Source organism: Petromyzon marinus, chromosome 59 (assembly GCF_048934315.1).
Source record: "Petromyzon marinus isolate PM22_M1 ecotype Great Lakes invasive population chromosome 59, UKy_Petmar_22M1.pri1.0, whole genome shotgun sequence".
In the NCBI taxonomy this organism is placed as follows: domain Eukaryota; kingdom Metazoa; phylum Chordata; class Hyperoartia; order Petromyzontiformes; family Petromyzontidae; genus Petromyzon; species Petromyzon marinus.
Window position 1 is genome coordinate 8,579,450 of NC_133725.1, and position 15,703 is coordinate 8,595,152.

Consider the following 15,703-nt stretch of genomic DNA (forward strand, 5'->3'; position numbering starts at 1 on the left):
TATTAACTATGTTACCCTATTTGTATTTTTTATTTTTAAATTATATCTTAAAGCTATTTTATATTCGATATTTATTTAATTTTATATACTTCAGCCCCTTGGTGTTAGACTTTTAACCCTTATTATAGTAAGACTTGTTTAAAACTTATTTAAGATTTTAGATTCCCATATGTTGAATGTATGCACCATCCTGCCAAAGTAAATTCCGTGTCGGTGTGAACTTACATGGCGAATAAAACCCTTTCTGATTCTGATTCTGATTAGATGCTGTATGACATTCATACTGGAGTGTACATTGTGTCATGCGGTTTTTACTCGTCAGGGGGATGGGAGAGCTATAACCAGAGCCACAAAGCCAGTTAACGATCATCTTTGCTTCTTTCGGTAAAGTCACGTAGAAGGGAAACAACATTTTCTTGCTGTGCTCTTCACACCTGATGATGATCGCTTGTGTTGCAGCAGTCAAAACGTCGTGAGAATTTTACCGTTTTATATTTTTATTATTTTATTGTTTCCCTTTCTACGTGGTGGTGACTTTACCGAAAGAACCAAGAATATGAATCCCCGCAGTCACGAAAGCTTTAAACCAGATGATGTTCAGTTATAAATTGTTTTATCGGTCACGATCCATCCACTGCTGGATGTAGGCCTCGCTAAGTCATCCACCACAGCACCCCCCCCCCCCGGCCCCCAATGCATAGCAACAATCCAGCCACCAAAAACGAATTCTAATTAAATTCATCGTTGATGCCGGGTTGGCAGTGGTGCATACAAACACCAATATCAAACACTCAGCACATTTGTCAATAACGCCGTGCGTGGCACTTAAAGAAAATAACATATACAAAGACGACAATTGAGATAATGGTCCTTCTTAAGACCACACAATTAACACCACGTTATTTACGGCCTATGGAGGCCCATTGCCAGAAACGTCGCCTCTGTTCTTACCGAAGGCCATTGTGTTTTCAGACGAATGTGGTGGAGGTTTTGTTGGTTGTTGCCGTTTGCCAATTGTAATCGAGGTGCTCCGACATGTCCACGTGCCGGGCAGGAGAGGCAGGGGCTGCACCGAGCCCCAATCCATCCTCTTTCTCAGGAGGTTCGTGCACTGTAGGGCCGCGGCAAATCCCACCCGGATCTTGCGAGGCCATCGCCTCGTCAGACCTCGGGGAAGCCAAGCAGCTCTGGGCCTGGCCGATTGCCCGCGGGCGCTGTCGGCCGCTACGTGGGACTGGCTACGTGGTTGGCGAACGGCGAGCAGTGCGGCAAATTCCAATGTTTGTACCGTACCTCTATGCTCCCGCGAACAGGTGGCTTTGTCCCCTGACGCACCGACCTGGTTGAGGGCTATGAAAAGAAGATGCCCCACGTGCAGGCCCGCACAGCGTGGCAGGAGAGATCCTAATCCAGCAGTGAGCGTGGCCTGACAACAAAAAAAACACATGACGGTGGATGGACGCAAGAGGTACCAAAGTTGGAAAGTGCTCAAAGGAAGCGGACTCAGCAGCATCAACATTAACAACATCAACAACATTCATAATCAAGTGATTTGAAGCTTTCTTGACTGCAGGAATAACTCATTGGTTCTTTCGGTAAAGTAACGTAGAAAGAAAATAAAATCTCTCTGAGCCACCCCCCTCCCTCCCTCTCTCTCTTTAAGGCCTCGACACAGAGGCATTGGGTCTCTTGTGTGTCTCTGTGTTGTCTCTGTGTGTGTGTCTATGTTGTGTGTCTCTCGCTGTGTGTCTCTGTGTTGTCTCTCTGTGTGTGTCTATGTTGTGTGTCTCTCGCTGTGTCTATGTTGTGTGTCTCTCTCTGTGTCTCTCTCTGTGTGTCTATGTTGTGTGTCTCTCTCTGTGTCTATGTTGTGTGTCTCTCTCTCTGAGTCTCTGTGTTGTCTCTCTCTGTGTGTCTCTGTGTTGTCTCTTTCTGTGTGTCTATATTGTGTGTCTCTGTGTTGTCTCTCTCTCTGTGTCTATGTTGTGTGTCTCTCGCTGTGTCTATGTTGTGTGTCTCTCTCTGTGTCTCTCTCTGTGTGTCTCTGTGTCTGTGTTGTTTATCTGTTATCTCTCTCTCTGTGTCTCTGTGTTGTCTCTCTCTGTGTCTCTCTGTGTTGTCTCTCTCTGAGTCTCTGTGTTGTCTCTCTCTGTGTCTCTGTGTTGTCTCTTTCTGTGTATCTATGTTGTGTGTCTCTCTCTCTGTGTCTCTGTGTTGTCTATTTCTGTGTGTCTATATTGTGTGTCTCTGTGTTGTCTCTCTCTGTGTGTCTATGTTGTGTGTCTCTCGCTGTGTCTATGTTGTGTGTCTCTCTCTGTGTCTCTTTCTGTGTTTCTGTGTTGTCTCTCTCTGTGTCTCTGTTGTGTGTCTCTCTCTGTGTCTCTGTCTTATCTCTCTCTGTGTGTCTATGTTGTGTGTCTGTCTCTGTGTCTATGTTGTGTGTCTCTCTCTGTGTGTCTATGTTGTGTGTCTCTCTCTCTGTCTCTGTGTTGTCTCTCTCTGTGTGTCTATGTTGTGTCTCTCTCTGTGTGTCTATGTTGTGTGTCTCTCTCTGTGTGTCTATGTTGTGTGTCTCTCTCTGTGTGTCTATGTTGTGTGTCTCTCTGTGTCTCTGTTGTGAGTCTCTCTCTGTCTGTCTCTGTGTTCTCTCTCTCTCTGTGTCTCTGTGTTGTGTCTCTCTCTCTGTGTCTCTGTGTTGTCTCTCACTGTGTGTCTCTGTGTTGTGTATCTCTCTCTGTGTCTCTGTGTTGTCTCTGTGTTGTCTCTCTCTCTGTGTGTCTCTGTGTTGTCTCTCTCTGTGTGTCTCTGTGTATTTCTCTCTCTGTGTCTCTGTTGTGAGTCTCTGTCTTTGTGTTGTCTCTCTCTGTGTGTCCCTGTGTTGTCTCTCACTGTGTGTCTATGTTGTGAGTCTCTCTCTGTGTGTCTATGTTGTGTCTCTCTTTATGTCTATGTTGTGTGTCTCTCTCTGAGTCTCTGTGTTGTCTCTGTGTTGTCTCTCTCAGTGTGTCTCTGTGTTGTCTCTCTGTGTTTGTTGTGTCTCTCTCTGTGTGTCTATGTTGCGTGTCTCTCTCTGTGTGTCTATGTTGTGTGTCTCTGTGTTGTCTCTCTGTGTTTATGTTGTGTCTCTCTCTGTGTGTCTATGTTGTGTGTCTCTCTCTGTGTGTCTATGTTGTGTGTCTCTGTGTTGTCTCTGTGTGTATGTTGTGTGTCTCTCTCTCTGTGTCTATGTTGTGTGTCTCTCTATGTGTGTCTCTGTTTTGTCTCTGAGTGTCTATGTTGTGTGTCTCTCTCTGTGTGTCTCTGTGTTGTCTCTCTCTGTGTGTCTCTGTGCTGTCTCTCTCTGTGTGTCTGTGTTGTGTCTCTCTCTGTGTGTCTCTGTGTCTGTGTTGTTTATCTGTGTTATCTCTCTCTCTGTGTCTCTGTGTTGTCTCTCTCTGTGTCTCTCTGTGTTGTCTCTCTCTGTGTGTCTCTGTGTTGTCTCTCTCTGTGTTTCTCTGTGTTGTCCCTCTCTGTCTATGTTGTGTCTCTGTGTCTCTCTCTGCGTGTCTCTGTGATGTGTGTCTCTCTCTGTGTCTATGTTGTGTGTCTCTCTGTGTGTCTCTGTGTTCTCTCTCTCTCTGTGTCTGTGTTGTCTCTCTCTGTGCGTCTCTGTGTTGTCTCTCTCTGTGTCTATGTTGTGTGTCTCTCTGTGTTGTCTCTCTGTGTGTCTGTGTTGTCTCTCTCTGTGCGTCTCTGTGTTGTCTCTCTCTGTGTGTCTATGTTGTGTGTCTCTCTCTGTGTCTCTATGTGTCTGTGTGTCTATGTTGTGTATATCTGTGTGTGTGTTTCTCTCTGTGTGTCTCTGTGTTGTCTCTCTCTGTGTCTGTGTTGTCTCTCTCTGTGTGTCTCTGTGTTGTCTCTCTCGGTGTCTCTGTGTTGCCTCTCTCTGTGTCTCTCTGTGTTGTCTCTCTGTGTGTGTCTATGTTGTGTGTCTGTGTGTCTCTGTGTGTCTCTGTGTCTATCTCTGTGTCTGTGTTGTCTCTCTCTGTGTCTTTGGGTTGTCTCTCTCTGTGTGTCTATGTTGTGTCTCTGTGTGTCTATGTTGTGTGTCTCTCTGTGTGTGTCTGTGTTGTCTCTCTCTGTGTGTCTATGTTGTGTGTCTCTCTCTCCGAGTCTCTGTATTGTCTCTCTGTGTCTATGTTGTATGTCTCTCTGTGTCTCTGTGTTGTCTGTGTTGTCTCTCACTGTGTGTCTATGTTGTGTGTGTCTCTCTCTCTGTGTCTCTGTGTTGTTTATCTCCGTGTGTCTCTGTGTTGTCTCTCTCTGTGTCTCTATGTTGTCTCTCTCTGTGTGTCTATGTTGTGTGTCTCTCTCTCTGTGTCTCTGTGTTGTCTATTTCTGTGTGTCTATATTGTGTGTCTCTGTGTTGTCTCTCTCTGTGTGTCTATGTTGTGTGTCTCTCGCTGTGTCTATGTTGTGTGTCTCTCTCTGTGTCTCTCTGTGTTTCTGTGTTGTCTCTCTGTGTGTCTCTGTCTTGTCTCTCTCTGTGTGTCTTTGTGTCTCTCTCTGTGTGTCTATGTTGTGTGTCTCTCTCTGTGTGTCTCTGTGTGTCTCTCTCTCTGTGTCTGTGTTGTCTCTCTGTGTCTCTGTGTTGTCTCTCTCTGTGTGTCTCTCTCTGTGTGTCTCTGTGTTGTCTCTGTGTCTGTGTGTCTCTGTGTTCTCTCTGTGTCTCTGTGTCTCTCTCTGTGTGTCTATGTTGTGTGTCTCTCTCTGTGGTCTCTCTCTGTGTGTCTATGTTGTGAGTCTCTCTCTGTGTGTCTGTGTTGTCTCTCTGTCTCTGTGTTGTCTCTCTGTCTCTGTGTTGTGTATCTCTGTCTGAGTCTGTGTTGTCTCTCTGTGTGTCTGTGTTGTCTCTCTCTCTGTGTCTCTGTGTTGTCTCTCTCTGTGTCTGTGTTGTCTCTGTGTTGTCTCTGTGTGTCTCTGTGTTGTCTCTGTTTCTGTGTTTATGTTGTGTGTCTCTCTGTGTGTCTATGTTGTGTGTCTCTCTCTGTGTGTCTATGTTGTGTGTCTCTGTCTTGTCTCTCTCTGTGTCTATGTTGTGTCTCTCTCTGTGTGTCTATGTTGTGTGTCTCTCTGTGTGTCTCTGTTTTGTCTCTGAGTGTCTATGTTGTGTGTCTCTCTCTGTGTGTCTCTGTGTTGTCTCTCTCAGTGTGTCTCTGTGTTGTCTCTCTCTGTGTTTATGTTGTGTGTCTCTCTCTGTGTGTCTATGCTGTTTGTCTCTGTGTTGTCTCTCTCTGTGTCTGTGTTGTGTGTCTCTCTCTGTGTCTGTGTTGTCTCTCTGTGCGTCTCTGTGTTGTCTCTCTGTGTCTGTGTTGTCTCTCTCTCTGTGTCTCTGTGTTGTCTCTCTGTGTGTGTCTATGTTGTGTGTCTCTGCGTGTCTATGTTGTCTGTCTCTCTCTGTGTGTCTCTATGTTGTCTCTCTCTGTGTGTCTATGTTGTGTGTCTCTCTCTGAGTCTCTGTGTTGTCTCTCTGTGTCTATGTTGTGTGTCTCTCTGTGTCTGTGTTGTCTCTCACTGTGTGTCTATGTTGTGTGTCTCTCTCTCTGTTGTCTCTCTCTGTGTCTATGTTGTGTGTTGCTGAGTCTCTGTGTTGTCTCTCTCTGTCTCTGTGTTGTCTCTCTCTGTGTGTCTCTGTGTTTTCTCTCTCTGTGTCTCTGTGTTGTCTCTGTGTCTATGTTGTGTCTCTGTGTCTCTCTCTGCGTTTCTCTGTGTTGTCTCTCTCTGTGTCTCTGTGATGTGTGTCTCTCTCTGTGTCTATGTTGTGTGTCTCTCTGTGTCTCTGTGTTGTCTCTCTCTGTGTCTGTGTTGTGTCTCTCTGTGTGTCTGTGTCTCTCTACATGTCTATGTTGTGTGTCTCTCTCTGTGTCTCTGTGTTGTCTCTGTGGTGTCTCTCTGTGTCTCTGTGTTGTGTATCTCTGTCTGAGTCTGTGTTGTCTCTCTCTGTGTCTGTGTTGTCTCTCTGTGTGTCTATGTTGTGAGTCTCTCTGTGTGTGTGTCTATGTTGTGTCTCTCTCTGTGTGTCTCTGTGTTGTCTCTCTCTGTGTGTGTCTGTGTTGTCTTTGTGTCTCTCTCTCTGTGTCTCTGTGTTGTCTCTGTGTCGTCTCTCTCTGTGTGTCTCTGTGTTGTCTCTGTGTTGTCTCTCTCTCCCTGTGTCTGTGTGTCTCTGTGTTGTTTCTCTGTGTCTCTGTGTGTCTCTCTCTGTGTGTCTATGTTGTGTCTCTCTCTGTGTGGTCTCTCTCTGTGTGTCTATGTTGTGAGTCTCTCTCTGTGTGTCTCTGTGTTGTCTCTCTCTGTGTGTCTCTCTCTGTGTCTCTGTGTTGTCTGTGTCTGTGTTGTCTCTCTCTGTCTCTCTCTGTGTGCCTCTGTGTTGTCTCTGTGTTGACTCTGTGTTGTCTCTCTCTGTCTCTGTGTCTCTGTGTTGTCTCTCTGTGTGTCTCTGTGTTGTGTGTCTCTGTCTGAGTCTCTGTGTTGTCTCTCTGTGTCTGTGTTGTCTCTCTCTGTGTGTCTGTGTTGCCTCTCTGTGTGTATATGTCGGGTGTCTCTCTCTGTGTGTCTCTCTCTCTGTCTGTGTTGTCTCTCTCTGTGTCTATGTTGTGTGTCTCTCTCTGTGTGTCTCTCTCTCTGTGTCTGTGTTGTCTCTCTCTGTGTCTGTGTTGTCTCTCTGTGTGTCTGTGTTGTCTCTCTGTGTGTCTATGTTGTGTGTCTCTCTATGTGTGTCTCTCTCTCTGTGTCTGTGTTGTCTCTATCTGTGTCTCTGTGTTGTTTCTCTCTGTGTCTCTGTGTTGTCTCCCTGTGTATCTGTGTTGTCTCTCTCTGTGTCTATGTTGTGTGTCTCTCTCTGTGTGTCTCTCTCTCTGTGTCTGTGTTGTCTCTCTGTGTGTCTCTGTGTTGTCTCTCTGTGTGTCTCTGTGTTGTCTCTCTGTGTGTCTATGTTGTGTGTCTCTATGTGTGTCTATGTTGTGTCTCTCTCTGTGTGTCTATGTGTGTGTCTCTCTCTGTGTGTCTATGTTGTGTGTCTCTCTGTGTCTCTGTTTTGTCTCTGAGTGTCTATGTTGTGTGTCTCTCTCTCTGTGTCTCTGTGTTGTCTCTCTCAGTGTGTCTGTGTTGTCTCTCTCTGTGTCTATGTTGTGTGTCTCTCTCTTTGTCTATGTTGTGTTTATGTGCGTCTCTGTGTTGTCTCTCTCTGTGTCTGTGTTGTCTCTCTCTGTGTGTCTCTGTGTTGTCTCTCTCTGTCTGTCTATGTTGTGTGTCTCTGCGTGTCTATGTTGTCTGTCTCTCTCTGTGTGTCTCTGTGTTGTCTCTCACTGTGTGCTATGTTGTGTGTCTCTCTATCTGTGTTGTCTCTCTCTCTGTGTCTATGTTGTGTGTCGCTGAGTCTCTGTGTTGTCTCTCTCTGTGTCTCTGTGTTGTCTCTCTCTGTGCGTCTCTGTGATGTGTGTCTCTCTCTGTCTATGTTGTGTGTCTCTCTGTGTGTCTCTGTGTTGTCTCTCTCTGTGTCTGTGTTGTGTGTCTCTCTGTGTGTCTCTGTGTGTCTCTCTGAATGTCTATGTTGTGTGTTTCTCTCTGTGTGTCTCTGTGTTGTCTCTCTCTGTGTGTCTCGGTGTCTCTGTGTCTCTCTGCGTGTCTCTGTGTTGTCTCTCTCTGTGTGTCTCTGTGATGTGTGTCTCTCTCTGTCTATGTTGTGTGTCTCTGTGTTGTCTCTCTCTGTCTGTGTTGTGTGTCTCTCTGTGTGTCTCTGTGTGTCTCTCTGAATGTCTATGTTGTGTGTTTCTCTCTGTGTGTCTCTGTGTTGTCTCTCTCTGTGTGGTCTGTCTCTGTGTGTCTATGTTGTGTGTCTCTCTGTGTCTCTGTGTTGTCTCTCTGTGTCTCTGTGTTGTGTATCTCTGTCTGAGTCTGTGTTGTCTCTCTCTGTGTCTGTGTTGTCTCTCTCTGTGTGTCTATGTTGTGAGTCTATCTCTGTGTGTCTATGTTGTGTCTCTCTCTGTGTGTCTCTGTGTTGTCTCTCTCTGTGTGTCTCTGTGTTGTCTCTGTGTCTCTCTCTGTCTCTGTGTTGTCTCTGTGTTGTCTCTCTCTCTGTGTGTCTCTGTGTTGTCTCTGTGTTGTCTCTTTCTCCCTGTGTCTGTGTGTCTCTGTGTTGTCTCTCTGTGTCTCTGTGTCTCTCTCTGTGTGGTCTCTCTCTGGATGTCTATGTTGTGAGTCTCTCTCTGTGTGTCTGTGTTGTCTCTCTCTGTGTGTCTCTCTTTGTGTGTCTCTGTGTCTGTGTTGTCTCTCTCTGTGTCTCTGTGTTGTCTCTCTCTGTCTGTCTATGTTGTCTCTCTCTGTGTCTATGTTGTGTGTCTCTGTGTGTGTCTCTCTCTCTGTGTCTGTGTTGTCTCTCTCTGTGTCTATGTTGTGTGTCTCTCTCTGTGTCTCTCTCTCTCTGTGTCTGTGTTGTCTCTCTCTCTGTCTCTGTGTTGTCTCTCTGTGTGTCTCTGTGTTGTCTCTGTGTGTCTATGTTGTGTGTCTCTCTGTGTGTCTATGTTGTGTGTCTCTCTCTGTGTCTCTGTGTTGTCTCTCTCTGTCTCTGTGTTGTCTCTCTCTGTGTCTATGTTGTGTGTCTCTCTCTGTGTGTCTCTCTCTGTGTCTGTGTTGTCTCTCTCTGTGTCTCTGTGTTGTCTCTCTCTCTGTGTCTCTGTGAAGTGTGTCTCTCTGTGTGTCTCTGTGTTGTCTCTCTGTGTGTCTGTGTTGACTCTGTGTGTCTGTGTTGTCTCTCTCTGTGTCTGTGTTGTCTCTCTGTGTGTCTCTGTGTTGTCTCTCTCTGTGTCTGTGTGTGTGTCTCTCTCTGTGTCTATGTTGTGTGTCTCTCTGTGTGTCTCTGTGTTGTCTCTCTCTGTGTGTCTGTGTTGTCTCTCTCTGTGCGTCTCTGTGTGTCTCTCTCTATGTGTCTATGTTGTGTGTCTCTCTCTGTGTGTGTCTCTGTGTTGTCTCTCTGTGTCTCTGTTGTCTCTCTCTGTGTGTCTATGTTGTGAGTCTCTCTCTGTGTGTCTATGTTGTGTCTCTCTCTCTGTGTGTCTCTGTGTTGTCTCTCTCTGTGTGTCTCTGTGTTGTCTCTCTCTGTGTCTGTGTTGTCTCTGTGTCTCTGTGTTGTCTCTCTCTCTGTGTTGTCTCTCTCTCTGTGTTCTCTCTCTCTCTCTGTGTGTCTCTGTGTTGTCTCTCTGTGTGTTTCTGTGTTGTGAGTCTCTCTCTGTGTGTCTATGTTGTGTCTCTCTCTGTGTGTCTATGTTGCGTGTCTCTCTCTGTGTGTCTCTGTGTTGTCTCTCTCTGTGTCTCTGTGTTGTCTCTCTCTCTGTGTCTGTGTTGTCTCTCTCTGTGTCTCTGTGTTGTCTCTCTCTGTGTGTCTATGTTGTGTGTCTCTCTCTGTGTGTCTATGTTGTGTGTCTCTCTCTGTGTGTCTATGTTGTGTGTCTCTCTCTGTGTGTCTCTGTGTGTCTCTGTGTTGTCTCTCTGTCTCTGTGTCTCTGTGTTGTCTCTGTGTGTCTCTGTATTGTCTCTCTCTGTGTGTCTCTGTGTTGTCTCTCTCTGTGTGTCTGTGTTGTCTCTCTCTGTGTGTCTCTGTGTTGTCTCTGTCTGTGTCTCTGTGTTGTCTCTGTGTTGTCTCTCTCTGTGTCTCTATGTTGCGTGTCTCTGTGTGTCTACGTGTTGTCTCTCTCTTTGTGTCTCTGTGTTGTGTCTCTGTGTTGTCTCTCTCTGTCTGTGTCTCTGTGTTGTCTCTCTCTGTGTGTGTGTTGTCTCTCTCTGTGTGTCTCTGTGTTGTCTCTCTCTGCGTGTCTCTGTGTTGTCTCTCTCTGCGTGTCTCTGTGTTGTCTCTGTCTGAGTCTCTGTGTTGTCTCTCTCTGTGTGTCTCTGTGTTGTCTCTCTCTGTGTCTCTGTGTTGTCTCTGTGTTGTCTCTCTCTGTGTCTCTGTGTTGTCTCTCTCTGTGTGTCTATGTTGTGTGTCTCTCTCTGTGTGTCTATGTTGTCTGTCTCTCTCTGTGTGTCTCTGTGTTGTCTCTCTCTGTGTGTCTATGTTGTGTGTCTCTCTCTGAGTCTCTGTGTTGTCTCTCTGTGTCTATGTTGTGTGTCTCTCTGTGTCTCTGTGTTGTCTCTCACTGTGTGTCTATGTTGTGTGTCTCTCTCTCTGTTGTCTCTCTCTGTGTCTATGTTGTGTGTTGCTGAGTCTCTGTGTTGTCTCTCTCTGTCTCTGTGTTGTCTCTCTCTGTGTGTCTCTGTGTTTTCTCTCTCTGTGTCTCTGTGTTGTCTCTGTGTCTATGTTGTGTCTCTGTGTCTCTCTCTGCGTTTCTCTGTGTTGTCTCTCTCTGTGTCTCTGTGATGTGTGTCTCTCTCTGTGTCTATGTTGTGTGTCTCTCTGTGTCTCTGTGTTGTCTCTCTCTGTGTCTGTGTTGTGTCTCTCTGTGTGTCTCTGTGTGTCTCTCTACATGTCTATGTTGTGTGTCTCTCTCTGTGTCTCTGTGTTGTCTCTGTGGTGTCTCTCTGTGTCTCTGTGTTGTGTATCTGTCTGAGTCTGTGTTGTCTCTCTCTGTGTCTGTGTTGTCTCTCTGTGTGTCTATGTTGTGAGTCTCTCTCTCTATGTGTCTATGTTGTGTCTCTCTCTGTGTGTCTCTGTGTTGTCTCTCTCTGTGTGTGTCTGTGTTGTCTTTGTGTCTCTCTCTGTGTCTCTGTGTTGTCTCTGTGTCGTCTCTCTCTGTGTGTCTCTGTGTTGTCTCTGTGTTGTCTCTCTCTCCCTGTGTCTGTGTCTCTGTGTTGTTTCTCTGTGTCTCTGTGTGTCTCTCTCTGTGTGTCTATGTTGTGTCTCTCTCTGTGGTCTCTCTCTGTGTGTCTATGTTGTGAGTCTCTGTGTTGTCTCTCTCTGTGTGTCTCTCTCTGTGTCTCTGTGTTGTCTGTGTCTGTGTTGTCTCTCTCTGTCTCTCTCTGTGTGCCTCTGTGTTGTCTCTGTGTTGTCTCTGTGTTGTCTCTCTCTGTCTCTGTGTCTCTGTGTTGTCTCTCTGTGTGTCTCTGTGTTGTGTGTCTCTGTCTGAGTCTCTGTGTTGTCTCTCTGTGTCTGTGTTGTCTCTCTCTGTGTGTCTGTGTTGCCTCTCTGTGTGTATATGTCGGGTGTCTCTCTCTGTGTGTCTCTCTCTCTGTCTGTGTTGTCTCTCTCTGTGTCTATGTTGTGTGTCTCTCTCTGTGTGTCTCTCTCTCTGTGTCTGTGTTGTCTCTCTCTGTGTCTGTGTTGTCTCTCTGTGTGTCTGTGTTGTCTCTCTGTGTGTCTATGTTGTGTGTCTCTCTATGTGTGTCTCTCTCTCTCTGTGTCTGTGTTGTCTCTATCTGTGTCTCTGTGTTGTTTCTCTCTGTGTCTCTGTGTTGTCTCCCTGTGTCTCTGTGTTGTCTCTCTCTGTGTCTATGTTGTGTGTCTCTCTCTGTGTGTCTCTCTCTCTGTGTCTGTGTTGTCTCTCTCTGTGTCTCTGTGTTGTCTCTCTGTGTGTCTCTGTGTTGTCTCTCTGTGTGTCTCTGTGTTGTCTCTCTGTGTGTCTATGTTGTGTGTCTCTATGTGTGTCTATGTTGTGTCTCTCTCTGTGTGTCTATGTGTGTGTCTCTCTCTGTGTGTCTATGTTGTGTGTCTCTCTGTGTCTCTGTTTTGTCTCTCTCTCTGTGTTGTCTCTCTCTCTCTCTGTGTGTCTCTGTGTTGTCTCTCTGTGTGTTTCTGTGTTGTGAGTCTCTCTCTGTGTGTCTATGTTGTGTCTCTCTCTGTGTGTCTATGTTGCGTGTCTCTCTCTGTGTGTCTCTGTGTTGTCTCTCTCTGTGTCTCTGTGTTGTCTCTCTCTCTGTGTCTGTGTTGTCTCTCTCTGTGTGTCTCTGTGTTGTCTCTCTCTGTGTGTCTATGTTGTGTGTCTCTCTCTGTGTGTCTATGTTGTGTGTCTCTCTCTGTGTGTCTATGTTGTGTGTCTCTCTCTGTGTGTCTCTGTGTGTCTCTGTGTTGTCTCTCTGTCTCTGTGTCTCTGTGTTGTCTCTGTGTGTCTCTGTATTGTCTCTCTCTGTGTGTCTCTGTGTTGTCTCTCTCTGTGTGTCTGTGTTGTCTCTCTCTGTGTGTCTCTGTGTTGTCTCTGTCTGTGTCTCTGTGTTGTCTCTGTGTTGTCTCTCTCTGTGTCTCTATGTTTTGTGTCTCTGTGTTGTCTCTGTCTGAGTCTCTGTGTTGTCTCTCTCTGTCTGTGTCTCTGTGTTGTCTCTCTCAGTGTGTGTGTTGTCTCTCTCTGTGTGTCTCTGTGTTGTCTCTCTCTGCGTGTCTCTGTGTTGTCTCTCTCTGCGTGTCTCTGTGTTGTCTCTGTCTGAGTCTCTGTGTTGTCTCTCTCTGTGTGTCTCTGTGTTGTCTCTCTCTGTGTCTCTGTGTTGTCTCTGTGTTGTCTCTCTCTGTGTCTGTGTTGTCTCTCTCTGTGTGTCTATGTTGTGTGTCTCTCTCTGTGTGTCTATGTTGTGTCTCTCTCTGTGTGTCTATATTGTGTCTCTCTCTGTATCTCTGTGTGTCTCTGTGTGTCTCTCTGTGCGTCTCTCTCTGCTTGTGTGCGTCTGTGTTTAGTCTCTCTCAAATTTAGTTCTACCTGACGACGGCTGCTTGTGTTGCATTCGAAACGTCGTACTATATTATTTAATTAACTTTCTTTCGACGTGACCTTACCGAAAGAACCAAAGACTCATTCATAATAAAGTTTTTTTCTTTGGGGGGTTAGATCGCGTAACCATAAATGTGTCGCTAAATCCGCCACCGCCCGACACGGCCACCGAATAGTAGGGTTTGTCACGTAAACAGAACTTGTCAATTCGTTACAAACACAGCACACACCGGTTGTGTGTTGGGACAGCAAATCCACAACGTTGACATCAACATAATTTTGACACGTAGGCTTTCGCGAACAATGTCACCCATAATACAGTTGTTTTTTTTTTTTGGGGGGGTGAGATCGTGTAAGGAACGAGACAGGAAGACTTCTCCACAAATCTGGCTGTCGCCTGATGAAGCTGGTTGTAATTACTGGCGAAACGTCGTACTTTAGATTGTAAATGTCGTGGCTTGGCTCTCCAACACACCAGTGTGCTGTACTAGTACACTATACACTACACTATACACTACTATACACTAATATACACTACACTATACACCACTACTATACACTACACTACTATACACTACACTATACACTACACTATATACTACACTATACACTACTATACACTACACTATGCACTACACTGTGCACTACACTATACACTACACTATACACTACACTATACACCACTACTATACACTACACTATACACTACTATACACTACACTATACACTACTATACACTACACTATACACTACTATACTCTACTATACACTACACTACTATACACTACACTATACTCTACTATTTACTACACAATACACTACACTACTATACACTACACTACACACTATACTCTACTATATACACTACTCTATACACTACACTACAATACACTACACTATACACTAGTGCTGTACTAGTGACGAATTGGCTACGTTCTGTGTACAAACTTTACTAATTGGCCGTGTCGGGTGGTGGCGGGTTTAACGACACAACATTTATATATTTAATACGCGACCTAACCCCGAACAAAAACCCGCCTCTATTATGCATCAACAACATCGACAACATCAACATCGACAACATCAACAACATCAACAACACCAACAATATCAACAACATCAACAACAATATCAACAACATCAACAACATCAACAACATCAACAATATCAACATCAACAACAACAACATCAACAATATCAACATCAACAACATCAACAATATCAACAACAACAACATCGACAACAAGAACAACATCAACATCGACAACAACAACAACATCAACAACAAGAACAACATCAACAATATCAACAACAATATCAACAACAACAACATCAACAACAACATCAACAATATCGACAACATCAACAACATCAACAACATCACCGATTGTTTGTTTGAAGTGGCGGTGGGGGGGGGTGACAACGACCACGGGTTGGACGACATTCCCGGCGGGAATTCCCGACTGGAATTCCCGATTGGAATTCCCGACCCCCCACCCCCTCCCCGGGTACGGCGCCCGCAGGAGACGGAGCGACGAAGCCGGCTCCTGGCACCGACGGCTCTCGTGGGGCTGTGGCACGGAGCGACGGACAATGGCTGAGAAGGAGTTGATGAGAAGGAGTTGATGGGCTGAGAACGAGTTGATGAGAAGGAGTTGATGGGCTGAGAACGAGTTGATGGGCTGAGAAGGAGTTGATGAGGAGTTGATGAGAAGGAGTTGATGGGCTGAGAAGGAGTTGATGGGCTGAGAACGAGTTGATGGGCTGAGAAGGAGTTCATGGGCTGAGAAGGAGTTGATGGGCTGAGAAGGAGTTGATGGGCTGAGAAGGAGTTGATGAGAACGAGTTGATGGGCTGAGAAGGAGTTGATGGGCTGAGGAGTTGATGGGCTGAGAAGGAGTTCATGGGCTGAGAAGGAGTTCATGGGCCGAGAACGAGTTGATGGGCTGAGGAGTTCATGGGCTGAGGAGTTCATGGGCTGAGAACGAGTTGATGGGCTGAGGAGTTCATGGGCTGAGAACGAGTTGATGGGCTGAGGAGTTGATGGGCAGAGAAGGAGTTGATGGGCTGAGAAGGAGTTGATGGGCTGAGGAGTTGATGGGCTGAGGAGTTGATGGGCTGAGAAGGAGTTCATGGGCTGAGAAAGAGTTGATGAGAACGAGTTGATGGGCTGAGGAGTTCATGGGCTGAGAAGGAGTTGATGAGAACGAGTTGATGGGCTGAGAAGGAGTTCATGGGCTGAGGAGTTGATGGGCTGAGAAGGAGTTCATGGGCTGAGAAGGAGTTCATGGGCTGAGAAGGAGTTGATGGGCTGAGAACGAGTTGATGGGCTGAGAAGGAGTTCATGGGCTGAGAAGGAGTTGATGGGCTGAGAAGGAGTTGATGGGCTGAGAAGGAGTTGATGAGAACGAGTTGATGGGCTGAGAAGGAGTTGATGGGCTGAGGAGTTGATGGGCTGAGAAGGAGTTCATGGGCTGAGAAGGAGTTCATGGGCCGAGAACGAGTTGATGGGCTGAGGAGTTCATGGGCTGAGGAGTTCATGGGCTGAGAACGAGTTGATGGGCTGAGAAGGAGTTCATGGGCTGAGAACGAGTTGATGGGCTGAGGAGTTGATGGGCAGAGAAGGAGTTGATGGGCTGAGAAGGAGTTGATGGGCTGAGAAGGAGTTGATGGGCTGAGGAGTTGATGGGCTGAGAAGGAGTTCATGGGCTGAGAAAGAGTTGATGAGAACGAGTTGATGGGCTGAGGAGTTCATGGGCTGAGAAGGAGTTGATGAGAACGAGTTGATGGGCTGAGAAGGAGCTCATGGGCTGAGGAGTTCATGGACTGAGAACGAGTTGATGGGCTGAGAACGAGTTGATGGGCTGAGGAGTTCATGGGCTGAGAACGAGTTGATGGGCTGAGAAGGAGTTCATGGGCTGAGGAGTTCATGGGCTGAGGAGTTCATGGGCTGAGAACGAGTTGATGGGCTGAGGAGTTCATGGGCTGAGAACGAGTTGATGGGCTGAGAAGGAGTTCATGGGCTGAGAACGAGTTGATGG

General features: G+C 46.4%; 1 protein-coding gene across 4 annotated transcripts in view; it reads right to left on the bottom strand.

Moving 5' to 3' along the window:
* The window catches only part of LOC116955304 (E3 ubiquitin-protein ligase RING2), a 39,597-nt gene that overhangs the window by 18,930 nt on the left and 4,964 nt on the right, over positions 1-15,703 (bottom strand). For 3 of the 4 annotated variants that reach the window (XM_076053069.1, XM_076053072.1, XM_076053070.1), the window contains exon 2: positions 1,294-1,426. The exons of the other annotated variant lie outside the window; for it this stretch is intronic. The gene's annotated coding sequence lies outside the window, so the exon portion shown is untranslated. The remainder of the gene's footprint in view (positions 1-1,293; positions 1,427-15,703) is intronic. 4 annotated transcript variants of the gene reach the window in all.